The sequence below is a fragment of the Zonotrichia albicollis genome, chromosome 16, assembly GCF_047830755.1.
Source record: "Zonotrichia albicollis isolate bZonAlb1 chromosome 16, bZonAlb1.hap1, whole genome shotgun sequence".
Classification (NCBI taxonomy): domain Eukaryota; kingdom Metazoa; phylum Chordata; class Aves; order Passeriformes; family Passerellidae; genus Zonotrichia; species Zonotrichia albicollis.
The window spans coordinates 5,259,675-5,283,646 of NC_133834.1; the positions used below are offsets into that span (position 1 = coordinate 5,259,675).

At 47.0% G+C, this 23,972-nt stretch overlaps 1 long non-coding RNA gene across 7 annotated transcripts in view; it reads left to right on the forward strand.

Annotated features, from left to right (window-relative positions):
• The window catches only part of LOC106629404 (uncharacterized), a 71,583-nt gene that overhangs the window by 13,880 nt on the left and 33,731 nt on the right, over positions 1 to 23,972 (forward strand). For 6 of the 7 annotated variants that reach the window (XR_012582862.1, XR_012582865.1, XR_012582864.1 and 3 more), the window contains 5 exons: positions 6,378 to 6,535; positions 11,574 to 11,666; positions 12,335 to 12,485; positions 14,378 to 14,598; positions 21,332 to 21,534. This is a non-coding gene — a long non-coding RNA (uncharacterized LOC106629404). The remainder of the gene's footprint in view (positions 1 to 6,377; positions 6,536 to 11,573; positions 11,667 to 12,334; positions 12,486 to 14,377; positions 14,599 to 21,331; positions 21,535 to 23,972) is intronic. The other variant, XR_012582863.1, reaches the window with a different exon arrangement.

Here is a 23,972-nt window from a genome sequence, read left to right on the forward strand (position 1 = left end):
CATGGCGTGGATGGCTCATCCCACCATTGCATTGGAGGGGAGATGGATGTGAAGGCAGAGACATGAGGAGAACAGAGGGTCCCTGTTTCATGGTGTCTCAGTTCAGGGTCTCCCAGTGCCACAGAGCAGGAGTGGAGTGAGCTGGAGGGGCCCCTGCACAGCTCAGGAGCAGAGCAGCCTCAAGCACACTCTGCTGTGGGTTTGTACCATGCACTCACCGTGTCTCTCTGTGCCTCAAGCAAGCCAAGTTTAGAAAACCTCTGCTGTAGCCTTTGAGATGGGTTGTTTTGCATTTTGACTCTTTTCTGAAGCCATGAAGCTGCCAGGAAAGTTTTGTTTACTAAAAATGAGTAGATGTGGAGCATCTGTGAATGGGATGGCCATTACATACCTCAGGAGATGCTGGGCTGCCTGCTGAATATGGCCTGATCCTGCCAGGTTCCCAGGATGGTGCAGAGGAAGCCCAAAGGCTTTTTGTTTATCTCTGGCACAATTTATGTCTTGTTTCAAACCTGGTTTTGTAGCCTGGGTGTTCTTGTTTGCACTGTGCCCATTACTGAGAGATGCAATTTATGGCTTGTGCTCTTCAAGTGTTTGACAGTTCTGGTTTATCTGCCCCAGGAGCTTTGTCTTTCCCTTGGAAATGATTAGGTGGTTGAGAATTGACTTGAGGAGCTATCAGGAGGAATAGGCAAGAGGAACAGCAGCAGCCTGTAGGAAGCTCAGGAGACCTGCATCAACAGGTATTTCAGGAAGGGGAGCTGTTGCTAAAGGAAACAACTTGCAGAGCTGTGAACTGGATTGGCACTGGATTCTAACCCAGCTGATAAATTCAGGTGTGACCCACAGCCTGCTCAGCCTGTTCAAACCTCAACTGCAAGGTCCTGGCTGTGCAGGACTGTGGGGTCAGGGTGGAGGCTGGCTCTGCCTGCAGCCATGAAACCAAAAATCCCAAAAGCAGCAGCAGGACTGACTGTGCAATACTGAATTGGGGCAGAGTGGCTGGAAAGCTGCCCAGTGGAAAAGGGCCTGGGGATGATGGTGAACATTGCCCGAACCCCAACCAGATGTGCCCAGGTGGCCAAAAAGGCCAATGACATCTGGCTTGTATCAGCAATAATGTGGCCAGCAGAATGAGGATGGTGATCATCTCCCTGTGCTGGGCACTGGCGAGGCTGCCCCTCAAATCCTGGGTTCAGTTCAGGGCCCACCAACCCAAAAAAGACATTGAGGGGCTGAATCAAGTCCAGAAAAGGATAACAGAGATTGGGAAGGGTCTGGAGCACAACCCTGATCAGGAGTGGCTGAGGGAGCTGTAGCTCAGCCTGGAGAAAAGGAGGATCAGGGGGAACCTTCTCACTCCCTACAACTCACTGAGAGGAGGCTGTAGCCAGGAGGGGTTTGGTCTCTTCTCCCAAGTAACAAGCAACAGGATGAAAGAAAAAGGCTTCAAGTTGAACCAGGGGAGGTTTAGATTGGATGTTATGAAAAAATTCATCACCAAAGAGTTGTCAAGCACTGGAACAAGGCTGTCTGGAGCAGTGTTGGAGTCACCATCCCTGGAGGTATTGAAAACCTGTAGATGTGGCACTTGGGGACATGGTTTAGTGGTGACTTTGGCAGTGCTAAATTAATGGTTGGGCTTGGTGATCTTAAAGGTCCTTTCTCACCCAAATTATTCTTTGATTCTGTGATTGAAAATGGTGCTTAGTGTTGGCTGCTCATGGTTGTGAGCACCCTGAGCAGCAGCAGCACAGGGACAGGAGACTCTTGTGTTGAACTCATGGGGATGGAGATCCAGTTTTGCAGAGAAAAGATGGACCAGGCCCTTGTGACAAGACACAAGGCAGGTAAGGGATGGTGCTGACTGCCAGGCAGAGGTGGAAAAGGCTGAAGGGAGATTTGGCTTAGATTTAGGAAATCCTGAAGGCAGTGGATAATCTGGACACAGAATGGTTCTTCACCAAATCCTGTAAATACATGAACAAGAGGCACTCAATTGAAAACAGTGAGAGATTAGGTTTGAGATAGATAAAAGAGCTCTTCTGGACACGGCAGGTAGTGAACTTTGGGAACTTACTGCCACAGGAGGAAAAGGGGATTAGACAAACTCATGGAAACAGCTTTATAAGTAGCAGCTAAAATCCCTGGCCAAGCATGCACCCTCCAGCATCTCTGCCAAAGCAGCTCAGGGTGTCACCACATTTCTCTGCACAGAGAAAAGCAAGGCACACTTCTCCCCAAGAATATTTCTGGGTTTCACATTCTCTGAACCTCAGAGAAAGGAAAAACAATTCTTATAATTTGCTGTGCCTGTAGTAGAATGCAACATGGAGATTGTTTACCCAAAGTGACGGTGTTTTGTTTCCTTGGCCTGTCAGGACCAAGTGTGTGTGTGTGTTGGGATTGTCAGGTATCAGTCACGATATTCTGTGCAGTGTGTGCAGGGTTGAGTGCTTGGCAGATTCAGTTTAGATGTAATGTAATATAGTATAGAATAATATAGTATAATAAAATAATAATAATACAGTATTATATATAAAGTAATCTGTAATATAGTATATTAATATAGTATTATATATAAAGTATATATAAAATTATATATACTATAGTTATACTATAGTATTATATATATACTATAGATATACTATAATATTATATGTAAGTATATATAAAATGATATATAATATGTTACATATATATATAAATATGTAATATAGTATAATAATATAGTATTATATAAAAAGTAATATACAATATAGTATAGAATAATATAGCATAATAAAGTAATTAATTAGCCTTTTGATAAGCGGCAGTCCTCCTCATCATTCCTTCCTTCGTCGGGGTCTCCCTGCAAATACAATATCAGGGAGCACAATGGAAGTGGAAAGCAGCAGGGGCAGCACATTTTCCAAAACACCATCTCCTGCTGTGCCCATCAGAGACAATGTGCCAGGCTGGACATCCCTGTGGATGGAGCCAGCCAGGGCATCCTGCTCACTGAGCTCCCTGGCACCAGCACTTGTGCTGCAGCACACACACGGGGCTGGCACACTCCCATGGCAGGCGTGCACAGGCCACCCTCCTGCAGCTCCTTCTGCACCAAGGGGTGAGTGGCACAGCTGCTGGGGTGGTGCTTGGCCCCCACGCTCAGGGCAGGGGCTCTGCTGCTTCCGTGCCTGCCATCCCTGCCATCTCTGCCATCCTTGCCGTCCTTGCCGTGCTGCTCTGAGCCCCAGCCGTGGCAGCTGCCCGGAGAGCTCCTCGCCGCTGCAGCACAAGACACATGGATCAATTAACTCAGTTGCTGGGTTTCGCTTTTGAATCAATTAACTGGAACTGAAATTAAGTAAAAATATCCTTTGCTTATTAACAGACTGAACTAATTGCAATAAAAGGTGGAGGGAAAAAAAAGGGGGGGGGGGGAAACACAGATATGTTTGTCACAGTGAATCTCAGCCCTCATCTTGATTGTAGATATTCTTCATTTGTGGGGTGGACTAATGATTTCACAACCTCCAAATTGGTTGTGTCGTCCCATGATGAGGCAGCTGTGTCTCCAGCACATCCCAGCTCTGCAGGGCCAGGATGGGGCCTGTCCAAGACCCACTCTTGTATCCACCAAGTCTCCTGCCCTGGCTGCTCCACAGGGCCTGGCAGCATGCAGCCCTCTTTGTCTTGCCTTCCTTCCCTTTGTTTCTGCCTTCAGTTCTTTGTTTGTCTGGTTTGTCCTTCTTTTTGTTGTCTGCATCCATAATTTCTCTGTTGGCCTCTCCATTCTCTCTCCTTCCTGTGTGCCTCCAGGGATTTCCATCCATTCCCCCCCAGCCCTTCCTTCCTCCCCATTTCCACCATCCTCTTCCCCTTCCCTCTGTCCACAGCACTATCCTACTCCTTCCCTCTGTCTTCCAGCTGCAATTAGAGCTAATCAGATACCTGAGCAGCTCTGCAAAGCTATTAGTGGCTCCTCTCTCATCCCAGGGGGAGCTGAGCAGAGCTGGACAATTAGGCTTTTCCACGCAGCCCCCAGCCTGATAAACACAATAACCAAGGTGGGGCTGTGGGCACAACTCTGCTCCTGGCCCGGAGAACATCCCTGGCCACACTGGGGCTCCCATGGTGGCATCCAGCACAGGGGATGCTCCTGAGGAGCTCACCTGGCCACCTTCCTGACCCTGTGTGTGCCCTCTGTCTGATCCCCCTCTCTGAGGGGCCTGGGGGGTGTTTTTGGTGGGGGCAAAGCCTCTGTGGAAGGGCTGACGTGCAGGGTTTGTTGCAGAGAATTTCCCCCGCTCGCTCCCAGCCCAGCGCACCCCTCCTGCTGCTGGATCTATGAGCTGTGTGTGTGTTTTGTAATTAAGCAGTTAATTGCACTGGAGTTCTTGATTAGCTTTGGGGGATGGTAATGTTCTAGCAGGATGAGATGTTGTGTACAGTTCAGAATCATTTACAGAAATTGGAGCTAATTTTGCTGTCTGTGCTTATTACTGCATTAATTTAATTTGGGTTGCTTTTAGCTCATTAACACATCTAATTAATTCGTTGACATCACTATTAAGATGTCTCTTTGAAATTGGCGTCTCCAGATAATCAGGATGGAAGAGGCTGACAGATCAGGCGCGAAGCTGACTGGGAAAATGGGGAAGAAAAAAAAAAAAGGGACGACTAATGAATTTTCCGTCAGAATTGCACGGTTTGTCAGAGTTGGTATCAGAGAGACAGAGACAGAGCTGGTGAGACAGAGAAAGGGCACGAGAGAGACAGCAGTGGTAAAGAGAGACTTTCTTTCAAAAATATTATATTTGTTAGGAGAGCAAGCAAGATGTGTGAGAGGACAATAAATATTCTTTAGTGAATCGACATCAAGACTGCATATTTCTTAGTTAATTTTCCTCTCTGCCTGGTTTTCTGTTGCAGCCTTTTGGCTGTTTTCATTTCTCTTCTGCACCACAAATGACTTTGCTCTCCCAATGCTGGGGACTGTGTGTTGTCCCTTCTGCCACCACAAGTCCTGCTCTGCCAAGGGCAGGGGAGGCTGCAGGGATGGGAGATCCTCTGTGCCCTGTGCTGCAGGGAGGGCAGGGTTCAGAGGATGGATGGACAATTGCAAGCAATTAAATTACAGTGGTTTAATGAGTTTGCACATAGCAAAGCCTCACTGTTTGGTGATATGCTGGCCTGGCAGCATTTGTGAAATAAACCAGCTTAGCTTAAGCCTGCCCTCACAGTGGGTGTCGCAGAAGAGAAATGTCCTGTGGGTTTGGAAGGGCAGTTGTGGCTTGCTGGACTGGGAGGAAGTCACATGGAGACTTTCCCAGGAGCTGCTGGTGTGGCTATGGCCTTAGCCTGCTGCCTTAGGAAATTCTCCCTTTCTCCAGCTCCAGGCACATTGTCTCAAAACCACGAGGTCCTGGACATAAGGGGAGGAGGAAGCAGACTCAGATTTGTTCTGAGGTGGATTATGGTTTTCTCCTGCAGATTACCCCCATCCAACCCAGAATTCATAGCCTCTTTCTGTTCCACATTCCTTCTGACACATTCCTTCATGGGATAGAAACAGCCCCAAACCCACCTCACCCATGATTTCAGGTTTTTTGGGTCCACAGAACCCCCAGCTTTTCACAATGCATGTGCAGACCTCTCCAAACACTCAGAATCCGTGCTGACTGACAGCAAACCAGCTTTCCTTGGTTACCTCCCACAACTCCTGATGGTTCCCTCTGGAATCTGTGGGCAAACACATTGAGAACACCAGCCCAGCTAACCCACCACACTCGCAGCCACATTCTGCACACTCCAGTCAGCATGCTTGTTCCTGGAAGCATTTTCAGTGGAGTTGGTAACATTATCTGGGCTACAAACATGATGTTTGCTTCTCACCATCTCTGTGGCCCTCCCAAGGGAGGTGAAATGTGGATGGAGGCAATAGAAGGAGCATTTTCACTGGGAATAGCTGTGCTGCAGAAAGGCTTTTGTAAAACTGCTTCAAACTAATTGATTTTAAAAGAGAAGGAAATCTCGAGTTGCAGTAGAAAGGCTGCTGTGAAGGGAGAGGATGATTTTAAAGGGTCTGTGCATGGCACCTGATTCCTTGGGAGGAGCTCCAAGGCTCTGAGGTCAATGGGCTGAGCCAGGCAGAGCAGCCCCCTGCCCCTCACTCCCTGTCCTTATCAGGCCCAATGTCTGTGTGCCCCTTCAGGCTGGAAAAGCCAAATGGAGAAGGCAATTTCTGCCTCACAGCAATTACCAGCCTTGCTCAGGGGGAGCTGAGGGTGGGCCCTGGCAGAGGAGGCCTCAAGGCCCCTCCAGGCAGGGTCTGGGTGATGGGAAAGGGTTGCAGCGGTGAAATCTCCTTCATTACCTGCTTTGCTTTGCAGGGCTCACCTGGGAGGAGCTGCTGGTGGTGGATGGAGGTGAAGAGCCAAGACATTCCCATTACAGGGACAGAGGCAGCTGAGCCCTCTGCTGTGCACTGTGGGATGGGCACAGGGAGGCCGAGCCCTTTGACCAGGGATGTCCGCCTGGGAAACACACGGTATGCAGGCATAGACCTGGTCCTCAAAGGTACCAAACCAGCCTGGGGCAAGTTACAAATAGAGACTGGTTAAAGAGCCTCTTTTCTGGCAGTCTTGCTTTGTCCTGCTGCCATTGAACTGAAATATCCAGGCCAGTGTCATCATGGGTGCTGTTATCTGTTCTCCTTCCCAAATGGACACCAAATCCTTTGGAATTTGGTTCCATCCCAAAAGAGAGAAGCCCAGGATCACACTGAAAAGCCACAGGAGTGGCATTGGCTTCCTCAGACTCCTTGTCCAACAGCAGGGCTAAAATGGAGCATGTCTTTAGGTCTCTTCCATCTGTCACTAGGGAGGAAAAAGACCCACAAGTATCCCCACATTGTTGGTCTAAAATTGGACCTGAGCAGGTCTGGTCTTCCTCCCCTGCACCACAAAGCTCCCTGTGAGGAGCACAGGGTGATTTACTCCAATGCTGAGCTGCAGTTCCCACCTGGGGAGGAGAAGTTGGTTCCAATTCCTATTCAATTTCATTCAAGGGAAGAGAATATTAGAAACTCCACTCTTTAGCACTTCATTAAACACTTTAGTTTAATAGCATCCTCCAGGGAATCCCAATCTGGACCACGTGAGCCAGGAGTAAACAGCTGCATCAATTAACCCCATAATCTCAAGGGTGCTATTAGAAGGTGAGATACCCTTAGAAAGTGCATATGCCTGCAATTAGGCTTAAAATACTTAAGTGTCAATAGCCTCAGTTATTTGTGCTCCCTGCTATTGATCTTGCTTATGTTTTCCACATTAAACAGTCTTTCTTACTTCATCAATAAATTAAGTGCTGTTTAGATTTATTCACTTTTTCTATTAAATGGTGCAAACTCCTGAGCTCCTGGCTCTATCTGAGATGAGGGTCTCCAGCCCTCTTTGCTGGCAGCTCCATCTTGCTTTTGTTCCAGCAGCTGGGGAAAGCAGCAGCAGGATGGAAAGGATGGGAACAAATGCAGGAACTACTGGCTTGGGTTGACCATTAACAAAGCTCAGGCATTTTGTCTGGGTTTGCTCTTTTATGTGTTTGTTAGACCAGATTTGGAGGAGACCTTAGAGAAAGCCAACTTTCCATACCATGAGCATAACAGAAACGTTTGAGTTTCTGCCACATGAGGATTTGAGGAAGAGACAGTTTCTACATACCATGCAGAAGATGCTTTTCCTGGCTTTTCTTCACAGTAAAAAGCTTTGGGAAGAGCTTTAAATCATCTGAAATGGCGACCAACCAGGCAGTGAGCCTGTTCTTTTTCCTCTTCATGCTTCCCATCAGCTCCATTGCTGATTGCAGTCTCCTCCTTCTGATTATTTGACCCGAAATCAGATGTATCATAGACTGTGACTGTGCTGTGTTGCTGGCTGGAAGCTGGGCCCATTCTGAGAAATTCAGGTGTTCCAGAAAGGTGTGAAACAGTGGGGAGACCTTTCCTGCAGAGCAGGTTGAAAAGAGGGCTTGAGGAGAGGGAAAGTTTTATGATTGTTTCTGCTTTGCAGTTTGACTTTTGAGTCCTAATTCTTACTCATCTGGGTGTGGACCAAGGCTGTGGTCCTGCTGCAGGGTAAGGCTTGTGCAGAGGGTTGAGCACACTGAATAAAGCAGCAGCTTTTGCCAAGGGCTGGTGGCATCATGTGCTGGAAAGATCTGCTGCCCTTCTCATTCTATATGTTCTTCAACTGACTTCTCTTGTTTTGAACATATCCCTTAAAGACCTTGTGTTTTTCTGTAAGGAAACTGTGACACTCAGGGTTTTGGTTTAGTCATGGAGCTGGAATTGCTGGGTTAACAGCTGAACTCTGTGCTTGTTTTCCAACCCAAATGATCCTATGATTATTTTCATGGTCAGTTTCATTTCCTTTGGTCATCCGGACTTTTTTGCGTTACGCTCAATGACTGTTGTTTCATGAGGAGCATACCTGAAAACAAAAGGAAAACTTAGGGCTCTTAAAAGAATAGTCATTCAGCTAGTTCACATTGTTTAGTTTGCTGTTCCCTGCCCATCTGGTGTGTACCAGTGCATGCAGAATTTTATTTTTACCCAGGCATTCCTGACTGGAGGGAGGCCGGCAGGCCCTTGTTGTTGCAATTAAACCGTGTGCTACTTTCCATAACTCATTAGCCCTTTAGTTTCTGGATTAATTCAATGTGCAAATAATGTCACAAATTGAATATTAGTAGACTTCTATTGAGGATTAAGAGGCAGTAAAAGCATATCACTGTGTCTTCATTGTGCTTTGCATGGCCGTGGTTTGTCCAGCGTGGCCAGTGGTTTGTTAACCACCCCATAGCTCACTGCCTCCTCTCCTGGGCTGGTTTGGCAGGCATGGCCCAGAATTAGATGAGGAAAACAACATGTGAATGTGGAGCTATGGCAAAGGAATCACTACCCAAACTCTCTGTCTAAAGAGTCCAAACTCTTTTTTCAAAGGAGCTTTTCCTGAGGATGGCCCCAGCTCTTCTGGAGATGCTCCCACACACACCCAACAGCCCGTGGTCAGCTAAATGGGCTGTGCTTGCCCTGAGACACTTCACCTGTGCCATGGCATGGGTTTGGCAATGGATTTATTGCCTCCAATTATTTTCAGATGCACAGTTGAGGTGGGATTGCTAAAACCAGCCTGAGCCATCCCTACTATTGCTCAGAGATGGAGCAGAAAAATCAGGATTCGAAGGGGTGCAATGTCCCATTCCAGGCAAAGATCTCTGTGAGAACCCCAGTGCCTGCTCCCAGGGCTCTGGTTGTGCGTTTGGGACCCAGGGTGGGCAGTGCCAGTCCCACACGAGCCCAAAACTTTTAATCTCAGAGGTGCTGATGGTGTCAGGGTGGGCAGGATGATTCCATGCCATGAGAACATTCAGGGTATTGAAAAGCAAAATGGATCCAGCTTTCTTTTAATGCACTGAAGTGGAGGCAAATTTCAGTCTAATAATGTAAAGCAGCAATAACCATTATAATTAATTTATATAAAAAACTTTATAAAATTACACTTGATGCATTTAAATCCCATCCAGGAGCAGTGCTCGTTTTCCAGTTAAGCTATGGGTTGTGCAAAGGCAGACGGGGAAAGAGGTATTTCAATATGTCTTATAATTTTATATTCTTTCTAATATCTCTCATGCTAATTTCATTATGCAACACAGTCAGCACAATGATGTAATTATTGAAAAGTAATTTTGCAATAAATGGATTTAAATGTGTTCAAGTCCATTGTAAATTCAATCTCTTGGTAAAGGTGGATTGAACAGGCAGGAAAAAGGGAGCAGGGACGTTGCTGGGTGAAAACTGAGAAGTCCTGAGCATCCCACATCGAGCATCTGCTTACACCAACTAATAACATCCACTTCAGATGGAAACCACTCTCAGAGGCAGCCTCTCTCCCTTTGAGCCCCCAGAGCTGCTCCTTGCAAAGGACACTTCCAGCCTTCGTGGTGGGGGAAATTTTGGATCAGTCAAGTCTCTCCCAGAGCAAGGCACTGCCATTTCTGGGTGTCTGTGCTGCTCTCAGCAAAGTGGGTCCTGTGTGGGTGTCTTAGCCTGGATTAAGGGCTCAGTTACTGGGCAGGGACTTTAAGATATTCTTCTGCATAAGACATGGGAGATGTGATTTCTATTCCTGGCTCTGTCAGAAACTTCCTGTGTGATACTGGGCAAGCAGTATATCATCTCTGTGCTTCCATTTCCTCATGTGCACAATAGGGATAAGGAGTGCTTCCCCAGCTCATCGGTGAAATTAATGTAACATATGTAAAGTGCATGTATATCCCCAGATGAAAGGTGCCATTGTAATAATATTCAAATTATTATGGAAAATAGATAAAGCGACCAACCCCTGCTAAATGATCGTCTAGCTTTTTACCAGATTCATGAGATCCATGCTAAATGTGATAAGAAAACTTCAGATGTCAAGTGGTTTAGAGTCAGGCTCTGCTCACGAAATGGAGCTGGCTGTGCCTTTTAAGTGGAGGATGAGATAGCAAAGAATTTGGGGCTGGGAAAGTTGTTGCTGTGGTTAAGCTGCCTCGGTTTATTGGATGCCACCATTCATGACAAGGAAGGGGCTGGGGGATGCATCACCTCATGGCCAAATCAGGACCAGGAGCCCTTCTGTGACACTGAAATCAAAGTGACAAAGCAGGGGCTGTTTGGTCTTTCTGACACACAAATCTGGGGTGTCCCAGAAAGGCCACAAAGGGAACAGTGGATGGATTGGCTTTGTAGGAACCCTTCACCCTCAAGGATTATGTCAGACCTAGAGAAAAGGAGTTCTGCTGTCAGTCGTAGAGCAGTAGCAGATACTGCAGTGGGAGGATGATCAGGTCTCAGCACAGAGGTGATGACACCTCTCTGCTGTTCTTTGTGCACCTCTCCTTTCCCTCAGCATCCCTGCAAGGTCTGTTTGGGCAGGACAAGGCTTCCATACAAGCAGTACCCATGTTCCTGGCACTAGGGATGTATCTGAGCAGGACTGGCAGCATGGAGACATTTGTGTGTTTCCTCTGAACCTCCTGGAGTTCCCTTCCATTGGGAAGGGGGTGCTGGCTTGGCCTCTGAAAGAGCCATGGTGGGGATCACTGGAAACCTGAGCTCACAGATTTGACTCTAAATGTGCTGTGCTGGTCTCTCCTGGCACCATTGTACAGTAGCCCAGCACCAAATGCTCAGTTATAGACAAAATTGAATTTACAATTTGCTTTTGGGCAATGTGTAAATTGGCCCTTCATTGATTATTAATGAAGTGCTAATTGCTCTTTGCAACCAATTTTTATGCAAATGCTATTAGTGCTATTTGCACAGTCCTGCAATTTACAGTTTTACATTTGCAGTGGCCTGGTGAAAAGATGTGAAAAGATGACAGCTTGTCCTAAAAGAAAACAAGAAGGGGAGGAGGGAGCCAATTGCAAAACTTGCAAAACTTGGAGTAGCAAAATAACACAATTAGGAACGAGAAAACATAAAAAACCCAAACCAACAAAACACGAACAAACAAACTCTCTCTCTTTATTGATTGTTACAGATTCAGCGTTGACAGGGGTTGTTCTGAATGTAACAGGATCCCACGGCAGATGTAAACCAGACTCCAGGCATTTGCTGCGTGTTTCACGAGGAGGTCAGTGCACGAATTTGCCTGTGAAAACATTGATGCGAGGCTGCCAGCATCACCCATTCAGAGCCGGGTGCATTCCTCGGTGACAAGTGACGTGGTGTTGGTTTGTGAATGACTCTGGGCAGCTGCTGAGCTGTTTGGCCATGGAGTTCCTCTCCAAGGTAACACCTCTCCCTGGTGGGGCCAGGGCTGAGCATCCCCATCACCTGCCCAGGCTGGTGGGACCCTCAGACCTCCTGCCCTGCTCTGCCACCACACCTGGGGTCTTCAGAGCTCCCTTTGCTTCTGCATCTGAGCAACACCTTGTAGGCTCTGCAAGGAGTCACGTTTTGGCTGGCTCCAACAGGATGGGGGTGTTGTGGGTCTCATTTTGCTCGTGGGGAGTGAGGGCTTCCAGTCAGGACTTGTTTGCAGCTACACTTTTCTTAGAGGGTCTGCGTGTTCCTATTTGAGGCTTCCCAGGAAGCCTTTGGTGGAGCACAAAATGAGATTCAGCCCCAAGCTGCTCCCTGATGGCTTCACTTCTACCAGACAAACTTCTCAGTGAATGTCACTCTTGGTGTTTGGGGCAGCAGAGTGGCTTCATGTCCAACTGGGGGACAGATGTTGCTGGTGGCAAAGGGTTTGCTGAGTCCCTAACAGAGATGGTTTTTAATTTGGGTCATCATTAGGATCAGAGGATGAGAAAGCAAGCAAATCACTGCCCAAGTGTGTCACCCTCATTGAGGTGTCATGAAGGGCCTGGAATCATGGAATGGTTGAGGATCCAGGTGTGACAGCTGGGGCTCCAGAAAATGGGAATGCAACCAAACCAACCCAGAGGTAAGAGACACCCACTCACTTTCCCCTAGAAAATCCATTTGATGCCTGGGCTGAAATAGGCTTAAAGCATGCCTTCATTTTCAGCATTTTCTTCTGTTTTCTTTCCAACACCTGGTTTGGAGGACTGTTGTACCAATGAAATAGGAGCAAAGTTGTGTTTTCCCTGCCTCCTTGGCAGTGAGTGCCTGCCATCAGCAGTGGCAGTCTGGGCTGGGCCTGCTCTGTTCATCCTTAGTCTCCAGGCAGCACAGGGAGGTTCAGAAGATGGAGGAGGAATCTCCATCATTCTCTTCTCCCATATAAGAACACTTCTCTGCAAGTGCTGCTGGATTTTCTTGTCCATAAAAATGTCCCTCCTCCACATGGCAAGCAAAACCCAAGAGGAAATCATGGACCTTATTTTTAGGACCAGCATCCTAGCAGGACCTCATTTCAAAACCTCCAAATTTGAGGAATACATATTTTAAATACAACGTTATTTTAAAAAATGCAGTAAATATTTAATTTTATTTTTATTAAATACTAAATTGATGACGGCTGACACTTTATTAAAGTGTCAAAGTGAGTGTTCCTACATCCTAATTACTTATTCTAACAAGGAGGCAGGCTCGTCAGGAGCTGTGCGTGCTGGCGTGTGCAGGCGAGGGGCAATCCTGGTAACTAACACCTATTAAACTATCATTTGCACCTAGAGGCATCTCATTAATATCTCAACTGGTGAGTCTGTGCTGCCAGTGCCTACCTGACCCAGGGTGTTGACAGGAGAAATGGCTCCGGGAGGCTTTGCCTCGCTCCAGGCTTTCCTGTACAAATAATTCCTATAAAATTAATAACGACCATTCCACTTAATTGAATTCCTGATAAATGAAGATTCTTCCAGGCACCCATTAAAAGCATCCAAGAGATGCAGGAGGGGTGCTGCACCTCATTCTGGGGACAGTTTGGTTCCTCCCCTCTCTCCTATTCTTGTTTCCTTTGTCTCTCCAAGCTTCTTCCACCCTGTTCATCTCTCCTGCTGGTCCCTCCTTGTCATTCTCTTCCTTCCTTCCTTTCCTGGCCACATCTTCTCTTTTCTGCAGCTGTTTCCTTTCTGATCTCCCATTTGACCCCCTTCCACTTCCCTGGCTCTGCTTGGATCCACCTTTATGGGTACCCATCTCAGTGACTGATTTTCCTTCTCCTTATTTCCTCTCTTCTCCTTCCATCTTTATTTCCCTTTCATCCATATTCCATTTGGCTCCTCATCTCACCAACAAAACCCATTTCTCTCAGGTTTCCTTCCAGGCCCTGCAAAGATTTTTTTAGAGGAATCTCCTCAACTATGTGAGCTCTCTCTTGGATGAGATTGTGGCATTTCGTCTTCACAGCCATCCAGTCATCAAAAAGATATTTCCTCTCCCAAAATGGAGTTTGTCATCCTCAAAAACTGATTGAACAGGCATTCATCCCACCTTCTCCATGGATGGAGAGATACCTGTGGGTGGAGAGGAGATTTCCCTCAAGCCAGAGTTTATATGAGCACCACCTGGATGCCAAATCATTACCAGAGAAGCAATGGGCCTCTTGGAGGGACACATTGGAGTTTTAGGGCTTTTTATTTCCTTGTTGCTCTTATCTTGTGCATCTGCATTACTGGCTTTTGGGTTTGGTCATCAGTTGTTGAGGTTTGTTTTTGTCATTCCTTTGATAAATATAAAAATAACCACTAGAAAATTCCATTCCATGTTTATTTTATTCCAATTAGAAAAACAAACTGGAAAGTAGACTTAATATTATAAACACCAACTCGAGATTCAAAGCAAGTAACTTAAAAATAAATAAATACATAATGGAAAAAATATCATTAAATAACACATGAATAACAAGTAATAGGATTTTAATCTTCTTGCCAGGAGAGGCTACTTTTTCAGCACTAAAGGTGACTCACAAGCAGCATAACTCTGGGAAAGTTAAAAGTGGTAATTCAACAAGACTCAAGGATTGTGTGGGACTCAAAAGGATAAAATAACCGTGCAGGGAGCTCTTCCTCCATGTCCTGGTGATGAATGAAACTGGAAAGCCAGATCAGTTCAGAGATGCTGAAAAATATGATCACATCTTCATGAGCACCCAGGTAGGCTGAAAATCACTGCCCTGCGAGGGTGTGATGCTGAAAGCTGAACAGAGTTCAAAAGGAGGTTCAGCATTTTTATGGGTAACTACATCCAGACTAGGTTAATAATAATAATAATAATAATAATAATAATAATAATAATAGTAATAATAGTAATAGTAGTAGTAGTAGTAGTAGTAGTAATTTTTATTATTGACGGTGGTGGTTCGGAGAGCATCTCTGTGTGCCTGCACCAGGACTCCACGAACCAACAAAGTTCATTACTCAAAACAGGGTTTTTTCCACCAGTTTCTGCTGCCTCCAGTGGTAGAGCTGAGATGGAGCCTGAGACCTTTGGGGCATTTGGGGACGGGACTTTGTTCTCAGAGTTTGCACTCGAGTTGTGTGTTTCTGTTCACATCTTCTGTGAGACATCCACAACACAGATGCAGATGAGAAAGGAAGGGAATAAGTCAGGGAAGGAAAAGATTTGGTTTATGGTGGTGGTGGGAAAGCCAGAAGGGAGGAACGAGAATATCTGAAAGAAAGGAGAAACAGGTGGAGAAGGAAAAGGATTTATTTTGACAGGCAGTAGGAGGATGACAGCAGCCAGTTCCAGCAGATGAGCACCTGCCAGTGAAATCCAAAAATCTTCCAGCAAATCTTTAGCAATGTAGCAAAGAAAGCAAAACACAGCAGAAAAGTTGATTATTTTGATGTTTGGTACTGGGCTGGTGGATGAGCTAGGAAAGCAGAAACAGGCAAACAGGAACTGGGAGGAAGAATGCAGGGAATAAGAACAAGAACAAGCAAGGGGTGCAGAGAGCACTTGGACTGATCAAACTATGTGTTTTAATCTAAAAAAGGTGACTGCCAAAAGTTGTGAAGATCTGCAGAGGAGGTAGCTAGTGCTGTGTTTTTGTGCAGAGAGGATGAGCAGGGGTGGCAGGAGCAGGGCTGTGCTCCTTCCCCGCCTCGCAGATGCTCATGGCTGTGGGGGTAATTTAAGGCAGAACTTGCCCCTTCTTACATATTTCACTTACTCCCTTGATTTTAATTGACCCTGTTATGGGCATTTCAAGCATTTCATGAGCCTGTGGTGCCTGGTTTCCCAGGTCAAAGGGAGGTGAGTGCTGCTCCTCTGCCAGAGGGGAAGGGAGTGCTGTGCAGAAGCTTTGGGATGGAGAGAGGGCTGTGAGTGGGTGTTGAACATGGGTGGCACCTTGTAATATTTCTGTAGTGGTTTTGCCTGCCTTCATTCACCCTCCTTTCCCTTCCACCATCCCTCTTTCTTTTCTCTGTTTAAGAGTAGATTTGTTTATACTCATGGCTTTTGCAGGAGCACATTTAGCTCTGACATGATGGCAGGCAGGAGGCCACTGGGAGCTTCCCAGCTGGGTTTGGGGGGCTCAGGGCGCTGGTCTCCCTGTCCCCATCGTGCAGACAGGGTCCCCAGGGCTTGGGCACTGCAGCAGGGCAGCACAGGGCACAGCACAGGGCACAGGACAGGGGTGCATTGCCCAGAGGGGCAGCCAGGTGTGTGCCCCATTCTTTCCATAGCAGTGGATGGGGCAGGCTGCTCGGAGGTACAGCTGCCCGGCCTCAGACCAGTGTTTATTTTCCAGGCTGAAAGGAAGCTTGTGATCCCAAAGCCCTCTGTGTTTAGCCAGACCTCTCATTCACTCGCAGAGGAAACCCATGTCAGCCGCTCCCCTTTGTCTCCCCTGAGCTATTGCTTTGAATCTGAAAGGATTGGGTGCAGATTTCAAGAGATGTTCAGACAAAGGCTGTTTGAACAGCACTTGTGTAAATAATCCATGAAAAACTCTTTGAATAACGTCAATGAAATTTTCTCTGAATTTGCTATTCTTTTTCTCCAGCGGCAGAAAGAAGTGGAAGTCAGGAAAGGGAGGAGAGCAGGAGGAAGAGAGGGAGAGGGAGGAAAGGGGGTGGGAGAAGCACTGACACTTTTTTCTCTCTGCCAACTTCTCTCAATGCCAAGAAGTAGCTTGACTTAGGGGAAAAAAAAATCTCTTTGTTATTTTCACAGCTTTAGGAGTAATCTCATACGGGACCTCCGTGTCCTCAGAATTCTCCGCGCATTAAATGTAAGGGGACACCCTTGCATTTCGCAGCAAGGGTAGTGCCGAGCCAGTTAATCATTAGCCGTGTGGTTTAATGTTCACTTGCTGTACATATGTACTAAACAATTCCCCTTCAGCACGTCGTTTAGTTTGCATTAAAATGGAGATAATTGTTTTGATGCCAAATGTTCCCGTCCCGCCTCCCCCATCCCTCTTCATAGAGTTTACACAAATTACAGCCTCAAACGAGAGGCACAAAAAAGTCTTTGATTATTAGCTTCCTTTTGAAGACACCCAAATTGAATCCCGTGCTGTGTTTGGGGACACCTCAGGCCGGGCTGGGCGAGGAGGGGACAGAGGGGACACACTCGGGTGTCCCCAGGCTGTGACACGGGATGGGAGCGGGGGCTCCGGGGGTCTCCGGGTTCCTCAGGAGCCGGTTCGGTGGATGTCCAGGAGATGGAGCAGTGCTGCTGTGGCCTCTGCCGCCTCTGCTGTCCCTAACGAGCCAGTCTGTCTGAACTCGGAATGAATTTTGTTCCCTTTTCATCACTCCCTGATGTCCAGCTGCTCCTGTCAACACCTTCTTATAGCATGTAATTCATCGCTCGGAGTGACAGCTGGGGCCGTGGGGCTGGAACCGGCTCCTCCTGCCATCGGCTGCACCCAGGCACAGTCCCTGGCCGGGGCAGGGGCTTCCCTCGCCCCCTCCCCGCACCTGGGGCTCGCAGCTCTCCAAAGGATTCCCCCGACAAACGCAGGGGCAGCCCGGCTGGTCCTGTGCCCCTGCTGCTGTCACTGGGTGAGCTCTGCCGGGGGGTTTGTGCTGAGCATCCCCCCCAGAGCCATCCCCAGTGAGCGCTGTGGGGCTGGGGAGGATGCTCAGAGGGGAACAGGGTGATGCTGCCAGGATGGAGGATGCTGGGGAGGCTGCTCACAGGGGAACAAGGCACTACTGACAGCAGGGATGATGCTGGGGAGGCTGCTCAGAAGGATGGTCCTGCCCAGCCCTCACCTCCTGCAGGATGCAAACACCTGAGCACCGACCATCCACTGCTTTTATTCCTGAGGTTTGGCTTATTTTCACTGTAGGTCAAAGCAGCAGCAACCTTGTCCCCAAATGTAGGGGTTTGCACCCAAATAGTGAATAGTGCTGTCACTCCATGCATCCCCCAGGCACAGCTAACAGGGAGGTGCTTTGCTAATGCACAAAAATGTGCAGCTTCCTTTGGTACCCATGCCCAACCCAAATGCCCTCTTCCCTTCAGTTTATACATTTATACAAGCTGAGTTCTGAGTTCTGTTTCTAATAATTATTCTTTAACTCAGCACTTCTGCCTTCAATTCTTCCCCCATACCTTCCTGCTTTCCCATAATTTATTCTATATTTCACCCATTTCTTGTCCTCATTTATAATTCTTTATTTTATTACTTTGCATAATTTCCTTTTAGGATTTGTCATAAAATAAATTCTGCCACCTCTGTCTTCTCATTTCTGCTCTCAAGTGTCAGCGAGTGCTCTTCTGAAGCAGTTTCCAGTGACTCTCAAACCCCTGGGCTGGAGCTACCCCAGTCTTGGGGGATCTGGGGAGCCTTTCCAAATGAATCAGAGCCCTGAGTGAGATCTGGAAAGAAGACCCTGAGTGTCAATCCAGGGAGATCCTCTAGTCAGGTTCTTTTGCTATGGTGAAATGCTGACATGGGCAGAATCATCATCTCATGATTGACCAAATCTGAATTAAAAATACTGATAACTGAGTGAATGAGGCTGTTGAATAGAAAAACTACTGATATATTGATGTCAAATCTGTCCTGGAAGGCAGGAAAGCACATAGGGAAACTGAGGCGCAGACCTCTAATCCACATCCTTCAAGGTGTGAGGTGCTTGGCTCTTTGAATCCCAATCTGACATTTTTGACAGTTTGTGTCTGATTCACCTGTTCAAGGTCACACAGGACACTTGGAGGATAACGGTGAAGAAAACAGAATGCAAATTTTCTGTGGTTCATCCCAGAATCTGAATCTTTCAGCTGAAATGTGGCCCAGCATGAGGAAGAGCAGAGAATTTGGATGAGCTTCTCTATTGTTTCAGTGCACTCCATCTCTACAGAAAAGAGAAACTGTTTTTGTGGAATTGGAGTCCAAATGCTGTTTGTCTACTGGAGAAAAAGGTGAATGAAGAGCCATGAATTTCCAGTTACCTCCATGCAGTGGAAATTTGAAATTTTGCTGAATAACTTCTATGAACAGTGAAGGATTTGGGAAAACTGTGGGAATACTGACTGATGAATGGTCCTTGCTGCCCAGATACAGGGAGATGCCAGAACATGAGCTTGTGATGAGGCTCCCTTGAAAATTCCTTTTCAAAAGGCGAACACCCAGGAAGGACCATTTCTATGAAAGGCAGTAGAGCCTTAATGAGGCCTGTAAGGGAAGGAGGTTGCATTCAACAGAGAAAGAAACAATCAACCCTAACCCTGGTAATGTGGGCCTCTCTTGGAAAGCACCTTTTTTCCTACAGACAAGAAAAGGTCCCTTTACAGCACAGTCTTGTAGCAAATTTTGGGGCCATTCCTGGAGGAGGCTATGCAGGGAACTAGGAGTTCATGGTTAATTTCATTTTTTAGAGGGTCCTGATAGGAGATTACAGAAACAAATGAAAGGAATCTGTCTGTGCCCAAAATCTGTAATGGCTTCTCCACTGCAGGCCCCTTACCTGCCTCCAGAGTTGTGGCATCATGCACTAACGCTCATGAGCCCTTTTGAAGGCTCTTTTTGAACAAACCCAGCCCCAAAGACAGCTTTGTGTGAGAGAACCACGTGGTGCCATTTGCCATCCCCTTGATTTTTAAGATTCTTGGATCTGAAGCTCAAAGTAAAACACACGAGAGCAAAACCTCAGAGGAACGAGATGGAAAACATCCTCCTGGTTTTCCGTGCTGGATAAAACCCGCCAGCTTCATCTTCCTAACGCATTTGGTTTTGTTTTGTTTGGGTTGGTGTGGGTTTTTTTTTTCCCCTAGTATGGAGAAATCCCTGTGTGGTTTGGGTTTGTGAGAAGGATTTTCCCTTCATGCGCTGCCACAAGCACTGAGATCAGCTGAGGCACTGGAGTGAACGGATCCTGGATGTAATTGTCTCAGGGCTGGTGCCAGCTTTTTTCAGAGGAGGGACCGCCTGGCTGTGTTTCAGTTCCACCTCTGCCTCGACAGAGCCTGTCTCCTTTAATCATTAGAGTTCAGTGCACGGCTCTCGCCTGGCACGAGCTGGAATTTCATTTGTTTTGGAGGGAGATTGCTTCTTTTGTTAGTTTAGGTCTTTTGGTTCCAGTTGTGTAAACTGGGACGAGCTGATCCCATTGGCTCTGAGGAGCTGACAGCCAGGAGGAGGCTGGTCTGCCATTCAGTTCTGGGGTTTGGTTTTAAATCTTTAACACGTTCTGGCTTCTATAATGAGGCATGTTTTACGAACCACAAACTGTACGAGTGTGTGCTTTTCCCAAACCCAGGGCAGTCAACACAAGTTCGGCACCATAAACTGAGTTTCCTGAGCAAACTGAGTTCTGAATTTGTTCAAATGAAAGTGAATGTTGTGTTATTACAGCTTTGCAAAACTCTAGTTAATTTATGGTAGTATAAAAATTCATTTTTTTTAATGACAGTGACACTGCCAAAATCTTTGCAGATGCAGAAACAGCTTCACAGGAGAATTTCAATCTAACATCAACAGGAGATTTGGAAGATGAATTGTGCAAGGATCCCCCTCCTCCAAAGATGCTGCTTTGTTTTGCTTTTTAGCATTTGGCTTGTCTCTAATATTGTCTGGTTTATGATGTTTTAATTATTGCTGTTTATTTATTATAATCATATTTTAATTGTTTGTGTAGTGCCTTGAGTGCCTTGGCAGGGGGGCGTATTATAAATTAAATTATTATTAAAACGTTATTATTATGTGTACCTACTCCAAACTAAGCTAGAGCAGGGAACACACTCAACTGCCTGGAATTAATTTGTCCCTCTTTTTTTCCTTTGTCTCTACTCAGGAGCATAGTTCAAAGGGTTGGAGAGAGAAAAGGAAGTTTCACTGAGCTCTCCTGGGGCAAGGCAAGAGAGGGAAGCTTTCCTCTGGTCTCCCCTGGGGACCCCATGCTGCTCCCTTGGGTACCAGGGATGAAGCTGGGGAAAAGATGTACTCTGTGAGTCAGGCAGAGGTTGGAGTTATTTTTTAGAGGGCTTGGTTCATGTCTGCTGCAGCACAACAGCATTTCCTAGTTCTTAAATTAAAAGGTGGAGTGTCACATGTGCTTGTGGTGTGCTTGGAGGGCTTGGCCCTGTCTGAATCCCACTTTCCATGTCCTGACCTTTCTGGTTTGCTGCAGAAATCACTGTGGACCCAGCAGGGTTTCTACCAGCCTAGACAAACCCCACCTGGTGAGCCCAGAGCTCCCAAAACCCCAGCCAAGGTTTCAGCCTCTGGCCCCATTCCTGGCGCACGGGGTTGATGCCGTCACTCCTCCACTTCTGCTTTGGCTTCTTTGGGGTTTCCATGAGGCAGTGACCAGTGGCCATCTCAAGACCAAAACATCCTCATCCCCAGCTCGTCCCAAGACCAAATAGGACAACTGGGAAAAATCTGAAGAGTTACATTCTCCTAATTTCATTTTAATGCAGGTTTTCTCAGACCTCTCTGTCCCAACATGGCCTGGCCGTTGGTGTTGCACCATGAGCACAGATAACCCTTCCCTGGAACAACCCCATTCTGCGGGATTGAAGCTCACCAAGCCCTCAGACCTCATCAAGACTCTTTGTCCAGCATGGAAAAGAAGGATTTCCCCCCTCCTTCAAACCTCCCTATCACTTGCTCAGAGGCTCAGGTGAGAATTATTTGGGTTCTCCACGGATAATAATCTGCTGAGGGATGCTGGAGGTGCTTGGGTGTTATGGTGATAGGAGCCCCACGAGTACCATTGATGGATTAGTGATAATGTGAAGGGTTTTCTTATATTAGCCATCAGTTTGCTAATGAATATTAAGAGACAGTTGTCGTATGAGCATCTCTGCCCTTTGGAGCTGGTGGCAAACTTCACACCTCCAGCTCTCCTAATAAGACAGTATTTCATCCTGCTCAAATGCTTATTATAGCTAGTCTGATAGGTACTGTAAGATCTCATTATTTATCTATATGCTTTATTTTGGGTAGGTAATGGAAAAAATTGTCTAGAAGGGCAGCAATTTATTCCTACCATTTAGGAATGAAACTGTGATTTTAACTTATTCCAGTCTGTGAGCTCCTGAGTGAGGGTTTCCACTGGAAGTACAGATCTCTTTGTTTTGTGGTCTGCTACAGCCTGTGGGTAGACTGGAGGCCATGAGGACAGAACAGGGAATTGGGTTTGGTGTTTCTGCAGGATCCCTAATGCCTCAATAAACCCACAGGGTTTCACTAACTGCTGCCCCATGGTGGCATCAGAGAGGGTCAGCAAAGCCAACTGTTCCTGCAGACACTGGGTGTGAGTCTGAGGAGAATCCATCTTTTCTGTCTCCCCTATTCCTTCTATTTAACCAGACCCACATGCCAGGCACCTTCTCCCTCCCCGAGCTGCATCCCTTTATTGCTCCTGCTTTGGACACTGCAGCTTATCCTCTGCTTTTCCCACCCCTCTCTGGCACATCCCCAGGGATCTCCAGATGGGGCTCAGCTGCTGCCCCTCTACATATGCACAGCCCCTTCCTCAGGCCCTTTCTGCCTGGCTGTGATGGGCAGGGAGCTGCAATTCCCTGCTCTGCCCCATCCTCCAGCAAAGCCCCGGTAATCCTGCACCCAGGGGCCGTGTGCTCCTGTCTGCCTGGTTTGTGCCTCTGCCACTGAAGGGTCCTAATTTGGTGTCATGTTGAGAGAAGACCAGAAGGCAGGGCAGGGCTCCTGAGGGTTGGGGGCTGCTCCTGATTTTACAGCCATGCAAAGCGTGAGCTGGGGAAAGGGTGTTAGTTAAAACCAAGCACCCACTGGTTGTGTTGTTGCTCTGCATCTGCTTTCCTGGCTTAAGGTATTAATTTTATTGTGTTTGCTATGATCATTACAAAACTGAAGCTATTTAGGCATAAAGACTTTGAGCTCCTCTGATTTTCTGGGTCTGTATCAGAGCAAGAAACCTTTTGCTCAGGAAAAAGGCATCTTTAGACCCCTTGTACCTGCCTCACTTCTGCCTGAGCTTCTGATAATGGAGCACTATGTCCCAAATCTCACTCTCCCCGTGAAAACTTAGGTTGTGTTACCAAAAGCAGATTCCACAATGGCTGATTTCTTTACTTCCTTCTCTAAGGAGCTTACACAAGAAATCTCAGGCTGGGTAAAACAGGTCCCACCATCCTCTTCTGGTGTAACAAAAAGGAAAATCCCACTCTTTTCCAGGGGTTTTTGTCTTGGATTGGGAGGGCATAGGGAGGCAAACCCACATGCCTCCCTCTCATGCTGGTGACAGTGGATGTAGCCATGGGATATGTGTAATATAATTACACTGCCCTGTGATAAACCACACTTAGCTCCGTTCCTCCCCCTAATCCACCTCCAGTGGGATTTCTCCTGGTGCTGCACACTCTGCAGGCTTCAAGAGTGGTCTTTATGAAAGCAATACCAAACCAGCAACCTGCCAGTGGCTGGGGGTTGTGCTTTCCCCCAGGACAAAGCCACCCTGGTTCATTCCTGTGCCCACAGCCCAGCAGGCATCTCTCACCATCATGAGTAATGGACACTCTAGGTGTCCAGCTCCCAGGGGCCAGCAGGGCTCAGACCTGCAGATTTACACCCTCAGCCTTTTCCAGGGAGCTCTCTGGGTTTATAACAGGGCAGGAGGTGACCTGCAGAATTTAACAATGGGTGCCAACCTGACTGTTACCAAATTAGGCTGGAGCACTGGCTGTTGTATGGGGAACCAAGCTGCAACCCACCTAGAAAATAGCATTCATTCCTTTTCTTGTATTAATATTTTTTTTTCAATGATTCAGGTGTGTTCTGGCTGTGTCTGTGCTGGAGAGGGATCAGCAGGACAACAGGAGTTTCTGGCCCAGATGGCCTCCATCCTTTTCTGTTACCTAGCTGAAACCAGAGGAGCTTTTAACTGAGAACAAATGATTTTAGGCCCTCTTCATGCTGCCACACTTTGAAAATGTTATCCCCCAATGCCTGGTGTGCCTGTAACATGTTTTAACTTCCATGTGAGTAAATGCTGGGCTCTTGCAGGTCTGCAGCACAGCTCCTGGTCTGCCTGGCTGGAAATCAAATCTATATGTGCATTTGCATAGCAGAGCTGGG